This window comes from Manis javanica, chromosome 15, assembly GCF_040802235.1.
Source record: "Manis javanica isolate MJ-LG chromosome 15, MJ_LKY, whole genome shotgun sequence".
NCBI lineage: Eukaryota > Metazoa > Chordata > Mammalia > Pholidota > Manidae > Manis > Manis javanica.
Genome location: NC_133170.1, coordinates 30,750,277 through 30,763,121, shown reverse-complemented (window position 1 = coordinate 30,763,121; position 12,845 = coordinate 30,750,277). Strand labels below are relative to the sequence as shown.

Sequence of the window (12,845 nt, the reverse complement as noted above, 5' to 3'; positions counted from 1 at the left end):
CTAATATAGCAGTTTAGGAAAGGGATGCAAAACTACCTGAAATATTTACAATTACCTGCCTCTAACAAAGTGAAGTAAATATTGAAATGAAGGTAGAAAAGCCACTGGGTGGCATCTGAAAGAATGTATCCTAAAAGATATGGAGGGATGTACTCACAAAGAAGTAAAACATAGATACTTATGTCAGAAAAAACCCTATGAGTCTCTTAGATCTTTAATAACTTCTTAGTGATTAATCTTAACTTCAAATTAGTCTTCCTTCCTTGAAATGATTAGCAATAATAAACTCTGTAAGTAAAAGGAGAAAACTGCACACACACACAGGAAAAAAGGCAAGCAGCCAAAGAGAAGAAAGTATCAGTAATTGTTTCCAGGTAAGTGAAAGCTTTTCATGGGGAAAAAAATGATTAGAAATTCTTTAACCAGAAGAAATGAATTTAAAAATTGATGTAATTAGCCACATTAACAGATTAAAAGGGAAAAAAATATTTGGTTGCCCCAACAGATATGAAAATGCCTCAGGTATATTTTAACATTTATTAATCTTTACAAATTAGGGGTGGAAGGAAACTTTCTTAATCTAATAAAGGATATATGCAAAAGCAAGTGAGTATCTGCAGGGAAACAGCTCTGTTGTCCCATATTTGGTGACCTGCAACTTGAGTCATGGCAGATGCCTTCTGATCCCCCCCCTGAACAGGACAGGATAGGAGGCCTATAAGGAATAGCTACCAGTTCATCTCAATCTCCCTTGGAGGTTGTCATAAGACAGTTCCCCATCACTGCCTGAATTAATGAGGCAAGGGTTTTTCAGCCTGGCCTATCTCAGAGAAGAGCTATAGACTACAAAAGTGTTTAATGGGATCCTCCTCATTAGGGTATTCCACAACTCACACTGTAGTTGTGACCCAACAATTTTATTTTGGTGTCATTCTTTTTGGTGAGGGAGACAAAGGTCACAGATGCCTGGTATCTTTGGCTTATTCGCCTTTCCAGTGCCCATGCAGGTGATAAACTACTTAAATGTAAAGGCTCACTGTATCTATACCAGTCAAATCAGTCAGACCTTGGCCTTGCGTTGTCTTATGCGTATGTGCTTAATATTATGATACTTAATAGTGAAAGCTGAACAATTTCCCTCTGAGATGAGAAAACAAAAAGGTGGTCTCCTATCACCACTCTATTGAACCACATGCCAGAGACACTAGCCAAAAATAAGAAAAAGGTGTAAGAATTCCAAGGAAAGATACAAAACAGTCATTATTCATTAATGACATGATTATGCAAGTAAGAAATCCAACATAATCTACAGATAAAATTATTTGAATTCATTATATTTTGGCAAAATAGAGTCAATATTCAAATTCCATGTTATTCCCTATACCAACAATAAATAGAAAATATAATTTATTTTAAAATCCCATTTGTAGTACCATCAGCCTAGGACTGAATCTACATTAGACAGGTAAGAATACTACAGAGAGAAAATTGTAAAACATTACTGAGATATCTGAAAAATATAAATAAATGGAAATCCGATATTCTGTGACTCCATATTATAAAGAAGTGATTCTACCCAATTAATTAATTAATCTATAATTACAATGTAATTTCAATCAGTATACCAACAATTTATTTTTAATGGGCAAACTGATTCTAAAATTTATATGGAAATAAAACAGGCCAAGAATAACCCAAATGTTTTTTAACAGCTTTACTGTCATAATTTACATACCATAAAACTCATCCACTTTAAGTGCATAGTTTGATGAATGTTAATAAATGTATGCAGTTGTGCAACCACCACCACAGTTCAGCCTTGGAACTCGTCCATCACCTCAGTAAGTTCACGTGGGCATATCTGCAGTTCATCCTCACTCCCAACCCCAACCCCAGCAACCACAGCCTTTTCTAGAAATTTCATGTAAATAAAATTATAAACTAGCAGTTTTTGCACTTAACAAAACATTTTTGAGATTCATTTATGTTGTTACATTTACTCATAGGTTGTTCCTTTTTACTGCTCAGTAGTATTCCATTATAGGAATATACTGTATTTTATCAATTCACCAGCTGATGGGCATTTGGACTACTTCCAGTTTTTGCTATTATGAATAATGCTGCTATAAATATCTGCATATAACTATTTGTGTGGACATATGTGTGGACATACCTAAGAGCTGAATAGTTGAGGCTATATAGAAAATATGTTTAACTTAACAAACTACCAAACTGCTTTCCAAAATACCTGCAAAATTTAACATTCCCATCGACAATCCTTCTCCACCTCCTTGCAAATACTTGGTATTTCAAACTGTTAATTTTAGCCATTCTAGTGGGTGTACAGTGCTATCACAATGTGGTTTTAAGTTGCATTTCCCAAGTAACTAATGATGGTGAGCTTAAGTGCTTATTACCACTAGTATATCTTTTTCGGTGAAGTGTCTATTCAAATCTTTTGCCCGTTTTGGGAGGAGGGGGTTGTCTGGCTTTTATCATTTAGTTTTAAGAAAGAATTCTTTAGAATTCTGGATTCAAGTCTTTTATCAAATACATGATTTGCAAATATTCTCCCATTCTATGGTTTGCCTTTTTTATTTTCTTAATGGATTCTTCTCAAAAGCAAAACTTTTTAATGTTGATAAAGGCCAGTTTATCAATATTTTTATTTTATTAGTCATGCTTTTCATGTCATATATAAGAAATCCTTTCCTAACCCAAGGTCTCAAAGATTTTTCTCCTGTGAGGAAATGTTTGAGTTATTTTTTTTTCTTTTTTTTGGCATATCAGTATCCAGTTGTTGTGGTATCTTTTGTTGAAAAGACTATCCTTTCCTCCACTGAATTACCTTGGCACTTTTGTTGAAAATCAATGAACTATAAATGTTTGGTTTTACCTCTGGACTCTCCTCTGTTTCACTGATGCATATATTTATCCCTATGCAGATGCCACACCATCTTGACTACTGACCATGACAGGCATGGACAGAGACTGAATGTCAAGAAGATATTCCTGGGAAAAAATGAGGTAGGAGCATTTACCCTGCCAGTACTAAGACCCACTGTAACACCACAGTAATAAAGACAGTCTGACAACTGGACCAAGATAAAGAAACTAGTGGACAGAGTAAGGAACCCTAATTTATTACAAAGCAAAGCTCAAAGACAGCCCTAATTTATTGAAAAGGGAATTGTCAAAACAAATAACGCTAAGAAAATCAGCTAACCATGTGAAAATCAAGCTCAGCTCCTACCTCACAGCAAACACAAAAATCAATTATAGACAGATCATAGTGCTATACGAAAAAAGTACAGCAATGGCAGCTGCTATAAATAACAAAATAGTAAAGAATAACTTTATGACCTTAAAGTAGGGAAAGATTTCTTAAACAGGACATAAATAGCACTAACCATAAAGGAAAACATTAACTGATCTAAAATTAAGAACCCTGTTCTTCAAAAAACACCATTAAGAGAACAAAAAGCAAGTCACAGAGTAGAGTGGAAATGTGTGCAATACAAATAACCAATGAAGGACTCATATCCAAAATGGGCAAAGACTATCAAACAGAAAATTGAACATATTTGAGTAACCACTTCACAAAAGGCTTTCCAAATGAACAAGAAACATAAAAGTATTCAACTTAATTAGTGACATGCAAATCATAACCATGGGAAACCACTATAAATCCATCAGAATGACTGAAACTAGTAACACTGACAACACCAAGGATTGGTGGCCAAGGATATAGAAGAAGAGGAATTCTCAAATACTGTTTGAGGGCATGTAAGTTTCTACAAGCACAAAGGAATATCATTTGGCAATCATACTAAAATTTACTCTTTGACCCAGCATTTTCACTCCTGGCTAATACAGGCATCAGAAGTATACGCACCAAAAGACTTTTACAAGAACTGTCCAGAGCAGCACAATTCATAATGCTGAAAAACTAGGAATAATCTAAGTATCCATCATTAATATAATGGATAAATTAAGGTGTAACAATGTAATACTATTTAGCAATGAAAATGAACAAACTACAGCTTCACACAACAAATCGAAATCTCACAAAATGCTGAGTCAAAGCCAGACATAAAAATATGTGTACAATATGATTCCATGTACACAAAGTTAGAAAACAGGCAAAACTAAACTATCAGTTTACATAAAAGCAAGAAAACAATTGCCATAAAAGTCAGCACAGTAGTTACCTTCCTTGGAAAAGAAGTGGGTTACGACTAGGAAGGGGCAAAGAAAGATTCAGCAATGCTAGCAAGGTCCCAGTGTTTGATAAGAGATGGTTATGCAAGTGTTCCTTTCAGGAGTTGTTAAGGAGTACTTCTGCCCAGGTCCTTTTTTATATGTATATTACAATGAAGAAGGGCTTACTTCAAAGGAGGAATAATCCCTTCAACCAATAAACTATATTCCTGTAACATATGTTTAAGATCCAAAATTTTACTTCTTGAAATATTTTCACAATTTCAGAGATGTTTAACTGAGGCTCAGACAATTTTTTATAGTAGTTATCTAATCTTTATACAAAGGGCTTTCAAGCAAAAAAGGAAAAAGTGAAAGTAATATATATAAAGAGACTGTCAGATGAAAACCATTGTTCATCACACAGCACACTAGAATAAAATCAAAAGGAATACAAGATTTCATTCTTGGTGAACCACTAAAAATGAGACTGCCTATGGACTTTGGGTGATAATGATGTGTTAGTGAAGTTTCATCAATTATCATAAATGTACCACTGTGGTAGGGGAATGCTGATAATGAGGGAGGCTATGCATGTCTCTGTACCTTCCACTCAATTTCGCTGTGAACCTAAAACTGCTCTAAAAATAAAGTTTTTTTTTTAATACATTCAGGAGTTCCTACATCTCTAAACCACAGCTCTGATCATGTGTTTCCTAATAAAAAATCTTCACTAGCTACCAACATCTAGTATCTCTAGTATCTGAAGATTGGAAGGAACCTTAAACATTCATTCAATGTTTGGAACCCAACAAGGGATGCACTTTCTCAAAAACATTCACACCATCACTGGACAGCAATAACTTCTACAAAATCAATAGGGAATAGTAAAATGGAAGGTGGAGGAGAGGAAGAAATCAAGAACATTACGTGTACTTCCTGGCTTGAGCAACTGGTGGTGTCATTTAATGAATTAACAAACACCAGAGAAAACCAGGAATCATACATTTAGCTTCGGATGTGCTGAGTTTAATCCAAATGGAAATACTAAGCAACAGTGGTCCTTAGACTCAGGAGACAGATAAAAGCAAAGACCACAAAATGAATACTTAGCATACAGGTGAAAAAGTAAATAAAGGAGATGAGATCACCCACAGAAATTCAAACATTTAATGAATGGATAAAGAAAGATTCAGCAAAGTTGTTTAAGAAAGAAAACCCAAGGAACTAGGAAGAAAAACGAAGACCCCAAAAGAAGTGGGAGTTTTACAGAGGAAGGAAAAATCAACTGTGTCAAATCTGCTGTGGCAGGTAACCTTGAAAATGGTTCTGAATGATATGACTCTGAGTATTCATGCTCTTAATTTCCCTTGCATGTGTTGGACCTGAAGACTCCCTTTTAATGAAGAGATGAAAGAATGTCACTTCTGAAATTAGGTTACAAAAAGACCCTAGCTAATATCTCCCCTTCTCCTCCACAGAGCTCTCAATCTAGAGGAAGCACGGAGCCATGTTACAAGTAATCCTGTGCTGAGACCCAAATGGCAAAAACACTGATTTCTCCAGCAAACAACGAACAAGGATCTCAGGTCTGCCACCAGACATACGAGTGACCTTGGAAGCAAACCCTCCCCGATTTAAGCTTTGAGATAACTGCAGTCCTCATCAACATTTGCTTGCAGCTTTATGAGTGACCCTGAATCAGACACAACACACCCAGATGCCCAACCCACAGAAATTGTGAAACAATAAATGTTTGTCATCTCAAGCTTAGGGTAATTTGTTGCACAGAAACAGACAACTAGTAGCTGCTAAGAGGTTAAATAAAGAGATAGAAAAATAGCCATTTGCCTGAAAGACATAGTAAGCCCAGCAAAACAATTTCGGCCAAACTGTGGAGACAGAAACAAGACAGAGAAGAAAATCGCAGGTGAAGAAATGGAGACAAACAGCAAAAATAGACAACTATTTCAAAAAAGTGTGGCTTTAAGGCAGAGAGCAACTTACAACAAGACAGAGCAAGTATGAAGTTGGAAAAGAGTGTTTTGGTAAAATGAGACCGACTTTTTAAAGTTTTAGTGATAAGAAGACAAAAAGGTGGGAAAATATACTCTCAAGAAACTTAATTCCATTATCAAGAAATTCCTCTAAAAGTTCTCACTACCTCTGCCTCAAATGAAAACAGGACACCTCTTCTCATATACCTCTTTCAAGTGGAGCTTTTAAGTATCTCACACTCCATACCCACTATTGGGAAATGAGGTTGGTACTCTTCTTCCATCCAATGCTACCTCCAGACTATTATTCCTGAGCCCTCATGTAACACACTTGTTATTCTGATTCTCATGCTATTTAGCATCAGTCTTCAGCCTCTTTACTACATATCAGCTAATGATCACCTGGACATCCTCCACACTCAGGGAGGATAAGCTAGCAACTTAGTTCCTAGCTTAGTTCACACTGTCACTACCTTATGTCACCACCCCTGGGTCATTTCAATACACACATGGATGAGTCATCTAACACCAGTTCCTCATATCCATCATCCTTAAAGTAAGCACTCTATTCTCTGGGCATAGCTACTCACAACCAGTCATGAATTCACTTAGCTGTAGTATTACCCATTCACTAATCAAATATTTAGTGAGTATCTATTACATCCTCAGTAGAGAACACAGTCCCTGTTCTCATGAGATTTAGGACATAGTTTTTCTATCTTCCACAAAGACAACATGAAAAGATCTAGCTAACATCTACATACAATTACTGCATTTCTTTTATTTATCAGTCTAGGAGCCACGTCAATTTTATAGTCTGATGTGATCTAGTTAATCAATCCATGGTGTATCCTATTGATCACTATTCCCCTTGACAGACTTCTAAAACTACCTTTTAAATAATGTATTCTAAAATATTGCCAGAGTTCAATATTAGATTCAACAATCTATAAATGTGTGACCGTGCAGCCCAATACACTAAGCACTAGTCACAGGGGCTATTTAATTTTAATAAAATTAAAAATTCAGTTTCTCACCTTAGCCACCTTTCAAGTATTCAATAGGCACATCACTAGTGGCTACTGTATTGGACAGTGAAGATACAAAACATTTCTACCACAAAAAGTTCTATTGGACAGTGCTGGTCTCAAGTTTTTTATATTCACTTCCTTCCTCCCAGATAAAAGTTAAAATGACAAGCATCATTCTCCAGTCTCCTGAGAATTCTCTGGAGCTCCACAATATCCAAAGGAATTCCACACATCAGGAAACTTCATCACTGTCCATCACCGCCACCAACACCACGACCCTGTTGCCACCATCAGGACAGCTGATTTTCACTGAGTACTGAACTATATTCCAAGCACTTTATTAAGGGCTTTATGAGTGTTATCTCATTTATTCTTAACAATTCCATAAGGTAGGAATATTAGTCCCATTTTGGATGAGAAAATTAACTGAGTTTTTTTTACAATAAAGTAACTCACCCAAAGTTATACAGCTACGAAGTGACAGCAAGCCACAAAGAGTTAAGGCAAATTAGTAATGATTTTGCCTTTTTAAGACAACACTCTTTTTAACAGAAAGGGGTGATACCAATACCTCACACTAGCACTCAACATTCCAGCCAGACCAACCTATTTCCAATCACTCAATTTGCCCTACAGCTTTCTTGCTTTTGGGTTCTACACATGCTGTTCCCTCTGCTTGCATCCTTTTCATTTAGTCAAATCCTATTTATCCTTAAGATCACATCTTAGATCTTCCCACAGTCCAGTTTAGGGATCCATTCTATGAGCTGACATAGAACCCGGTATCCACCTATGGAAACACTCAGCACAGCAGACCACACACAAGCTCCTGTTAACCTTTCCTCTTCCCCGACTAAAATGTGTCTCCTTAAGAATAAAGGACCCTATTGCTTATTTATTATGGAATCCATCTAGCCTACACCAGAACTTGGAACACAAAAGGTACTCAATAAATACTTGATAAATGAAGGAATAATGAAAACAAGACATTTAGATAATCTAATCATTCACTCAACCAAATAAAACATTACCCAATTTGACTTTTACATGAACTTATGATTCTATTCAGTCAGAGCATATTAAAAGTACACACTTTTCTGGCTTCACTGACATTTAATTACTAATACAGTATTTCATTTTTCCCCACATAACATACAAAACGATATAAAAATTGTCAGAGGCATGACTACTAATGTGTTTGGGGCTTCTTTTTGGAGTGATAAAAAATAGTCTAAAAATTGACTGCAGTGAGGGTTTAACAAAAAATTAAATTATACACATTAAAGGGGTGAATTGCACAGTATGTGAATTATCCCTCAATAAAGCTGTTATAAAACAACAAACAAAAGGTGTGCAGGTAGCTAGACTTAAATTAGGAAAACAAATACTAAGCCAGCAAAAAAAAAAAAAAACCTAGGAGAAACAATACTTATACTTATGCAATTTTTAAATACTTAAATGCCATATAATTGCACAAAACTTCACTGGCCAGGAAAAACAAGAAATTGGAAATAGTGATTGCCTTCAGGAATAACTGGATGGGATAGAAGAGACTTCTTTTTCCCTGTGTATGCTTTTATACCTTCTGATTTGGTATATGTATTACCTATTTTTAAAAAATAAGTGTACATAAGATTAATAATAACAAAGTCATATCTCTCCTTAAAAGTGTACACTCCCAGACTGCCTAATTTGTTCTGTAAATAATGAATTTTTTTAAATCAATCCAGGAAGGTAAAAACCTGAAGATTTTTGTCTCATCTTACACTAAAAAGAATTTAGCCATTTTTCTATGAGACCTCAGAGTCAAGCAGAATTCCCTCTTACCCAACACTCTGACACATCTTTAAACAATGACACAGTTGATCATTCCCACCTCTTTGAAAACCTCCTTTCCTTCACTTCTAAATCATCAGACTCCCCTGTTTTCCTCCTAACTCAATGACTTATCAAGCTCCTCTGCTGGATTCCTCTTCATTTCCCCAGAAGGGAAGTTCCAGGAAGGCTGGGACTTGTGTCAGCTCTGTTCTGTATTACATCCCCAATGACAAAAAGTACCCAGAACCACACTCACTAAATAACTGTTGAATGAATATATTAATGAATCAGTGCCCCAAGGCTCAGATATTAAAGAGCCATAGAAATAAATTATAGTCCACATAACCTTTATGCTGTTTATTACATATCTCCAAAAATTGATAACCAATATATTATTTGATACTATTTGATATTATTTTAACCAAAATACTTCATTCTCTGGTCTTCCTCCAGCAATGATACACTATGTACAAAATGAACATTTAACAGCTCTTACACTATTTGTAAAAGCATAAAGAAAAAGAGCAGCAGTTGCCATGAGAACCTTCACTTTTGTTCCCAATATTAATGTAAAATTAAAAGGCTGACATACAGTTGACCCTTGAATAACACGGGAGCTAGAGGCACCAACCCTCCATGCAGTTGAATATCTGATAGTCTTTTGACTCCCCAAAAACTTTACTAATAGCCTACTGTTGAATGGAAGCCTTACTGATAATATCAAGTCGATTAACACATATTTTGTATGTTATATATATTATACACTGCATTCTTACAATGAGGTGAGCTAAAGAAAATATTTCTCAAATTTTGCAAATCTCCAAAAAATTTTCCAATATATAGTTACTGAAAAAGATCTGCATACAGTGGATCCGCACAGTTCAAATTCATGATGTTCAAGGGTCAACTGTACTTATCTGACTTTAGTAATAGGGGAAAAAACTACCTCAGTAGATTTAACAAGGCTATTACACTAATGACTAACAAGTGACATTTCTTGAAAATTTAAAATGTAGTGTTTCTTTTCAGGACTTAAGAAATTCTGAAGACAAATAGATCACTTCCACCTACCAATTTCCCCCAAATTATGATTACATTCCTACAAGGAGAACCACACCCTACCCTCAGCCACTGCAAATGTCATTTCAGCAACACACACACAAATTCTGACCCAGTATCTTTGTTCACATTTGTCCCTATATGTAGCTAATTAAATCAAAGTATAATTTAAAAGTCAAAGATATATGAACTTTAATTTTCCTTCCAAGTAACTAATCCAAAAATCAAAACTATTCATTTACCAACTTATAATTTGATCCGTCTGAATAGTTAATATTTTATTTCTAATTACAAATTGGACCATACCTTTCCTCACTTAATAGCTATTATATCTGTTTCCTATTAAGTCACTCAAAGCAGTATTGTTAGAAGATAACAGTCTGCTCATTAAGTAGGCATGTTAAAAAGGCAATGATCTGCAACTACTCACACTCACATCTGTATGTTTCTCTCTTGATTACAGGAAAGCACTTCTCTGGCATTGTTTCCAAATAAATTGAGTAAGCCTTAGGAAAGTCACTGCTTAAATTCCATTTCATGACGGTTTCTTTTCCTCCGTAAGGAATTATTGAGAGTCATGCCTCCTTCCATCCATTACATAATACATGTCCATCACAGGACCTGTTTTCTCAACAAGAAATAGCTTAAATTGACACTAACTGATAGGTAAGGTCAGCAAATACTGTAATCTAATTATTAGATTAATGTAACAATCCAGAAAAGATGTAATGTGCTAAGTTTTGAAAACTGATGCAAACAACATTGAGCACTGTTTACCCTTAGTAACATCTCCCTAGAAAGTGATAGACACGTGCCCCTAAAATGTTACTAAAGAGCATTTTAAAACTACTTGACTCCAATAACATTTCTGAGAAATTGAGAGGCCAACCAAAAACTTAAAAAATTAAAATACTCCATTTCATTTTTAAAGTGTCTAATAAAGACATGCAATTGAGAAATAAAAATCTCCAGTAATTAAATGTTGAACACTAAAGGACTAAATGTCAAGGCCTATTGAAAAAGGGGCTGTAAAAGACAGCTACTCTTTAAAACGTTTAGGCCTTTATCCGATAATTAGCTCTAATAGAACTGTTTGAATTGTTCGTTTTATCCAACAAACCAGTCAACCACAGCCACCTGCAACTACTACTAAGAAATGTCTTCCAAAGCAACCACCTGATTTTCAGGCCTTCTCTTAAGGGGCCAGTATAAACCTTACAAATTAGGTGGTTGTAGAGAGATCTTTTAGATAGGCAAAGGACTGGAAGATAACACCTTTTAGGAGCTAAGTGTGATGGGTCCTATTCCGTAATGTTGCTGCCAAAACGAAATTGTCTCAATCCAAGATCTCACTCTTCTTGAAGAGTGTAAAACTTCAGATTCATCCAACGCTCACAATTAACCCACGCGAAGCCAAATGCATAGGGATTCTCTTCCCTTCCCGACCCACCGGCCCAGCCACCGGCCCATCCACCCGGCCAGGAGGAAAAAAAGAAAAATAACCAAACCACTCAGGTAGAAATGTAAGACCTAGGGCAACAGCTTCTCCAACTACCTCAAAGGCAATATCCACGGCTCATCTTCCTTCTGAAATACAACCCTTCATCTACTGTCTTACCATTTCACAGAACGCAAAAGGAAAACCCTCATCTCTTCCAACATCAGTCACCTAAACCCGCAGATCCGCCCTGACCGCGCCCGACCTCCTCCGCTTCCCCAGTTTCTCCATCTAGCCACCACCTCGCCCATCACCAAGCCGCACAGACCTTCCATCCGCGCCCCCCAGCGCCCAGGGACCCTACCGCCCACCTCCTCCCCGGACTCCCGCATCGGGCCGCTCTCCCGCAGCCCCGCAGGGTGCCTCGCGGGGTGCCTCGCGGGGTCCGCCCCCTCCCCCACACGGACGGGCAGCGAGGGGGAGGGGTCCCGAAGCCTCACCTACAGCTCCGCCCTCCCCGGGGGCGCGCTGCCCTGCCCAGCCAGGGCCGTGAGGGAGAAGTCGGGCAAAAGGCAGCAGCGCGCCAGCGACAGGCGGGAAGCTCCAGGTCCCGCCCGACTTCCACCCCGGCCCTCTCACCCGCCTCAGGGTGGCTGCTGCCTCCGCCGCCGCCGCTACCGCCGCCGCCACAGCCACAGTCCTGCCCCGGCGCCCGTCGACGTCACCGCACCCCGCCCCCTGCGCGAGACACCTAGCCCCGCCCCCGCCCCTCCGCGAGGCGCCTTGAGCTCCGCCCTCTTCTGGCTGGCCGCCCCGCCCGCGCCCCCTGGGAGCACGCCCAACGCCCTGCAGCCTCGAAAGGCGGGGGAGTGGGGTAACTCCCGGCTGCGGCAGTGCCTGCGCCATACCCGAGCGGCGGGCGCGGGCTTACACTTCCCGCGCGTGCCCCTGCGGCCCTGCGAAGGGAGACCCGGCGGGCTCGGGCAAGGGGCGGTGGTGGGAGCGCGGTGAGGCGGCGTTTGTCTCCTTCTGCTTGCCGTAGGAGGCGGCCGGCAGGGCCGAGCCGAGCTCGGAAACACCGTTCCCGAGCCACAGCTCGCCCCGCGTCTCTCCCCCCGCCCCCCCCACCCGCGGGCCCGTTACCCAGCGTCGCGGCCGCCGCCACGGGAAGCAGCTCCGGGGTAGACGCTCGTGCGGGCTGCGCTCCCACGACGCGGCCCGCACCCTTTGTCAGAGGAAGCTGGTTTCCCCACCCTTAGCTGTCTTTGAAGTAGGAATTTGATGTGAGACTCAGGAGTGCCG

The 12,845-nt window shown here is 38.9% G+C and overlaps 1 protein-coding gene across 16 annotated transcripts in view; it reads right to left on the bottom strand.

Moving 5' to 3' along the window:
• ERC1 (ELKS/RAB6-interacting/CAST family member 1) overlaps positions 1-12,270 on the bottom strand; it is a 724,558-nt gene extending 712,288 nt beyond the window's left edge. For 14 of the 16 annotated variants that reach the window (XM_073222497.1, XM_073222500.1, XM_073222503.1 and 11 more), the window contains exon 1: positions 12,183-12,270. The gene's annotated coding sequence lies outside the window, so the exon portion shown is untranslated. Of the gene's footprint in view, positions 1-12,043 lie in introns of all 16 variants that reach the window. The other 2 variants (XM_073222498.1, XM_073222511.1) reach the window with 2 other exon arrangements.
• Between the last annotated feature and the right edge of the window lie 575 nt (positions 12,271-12,845).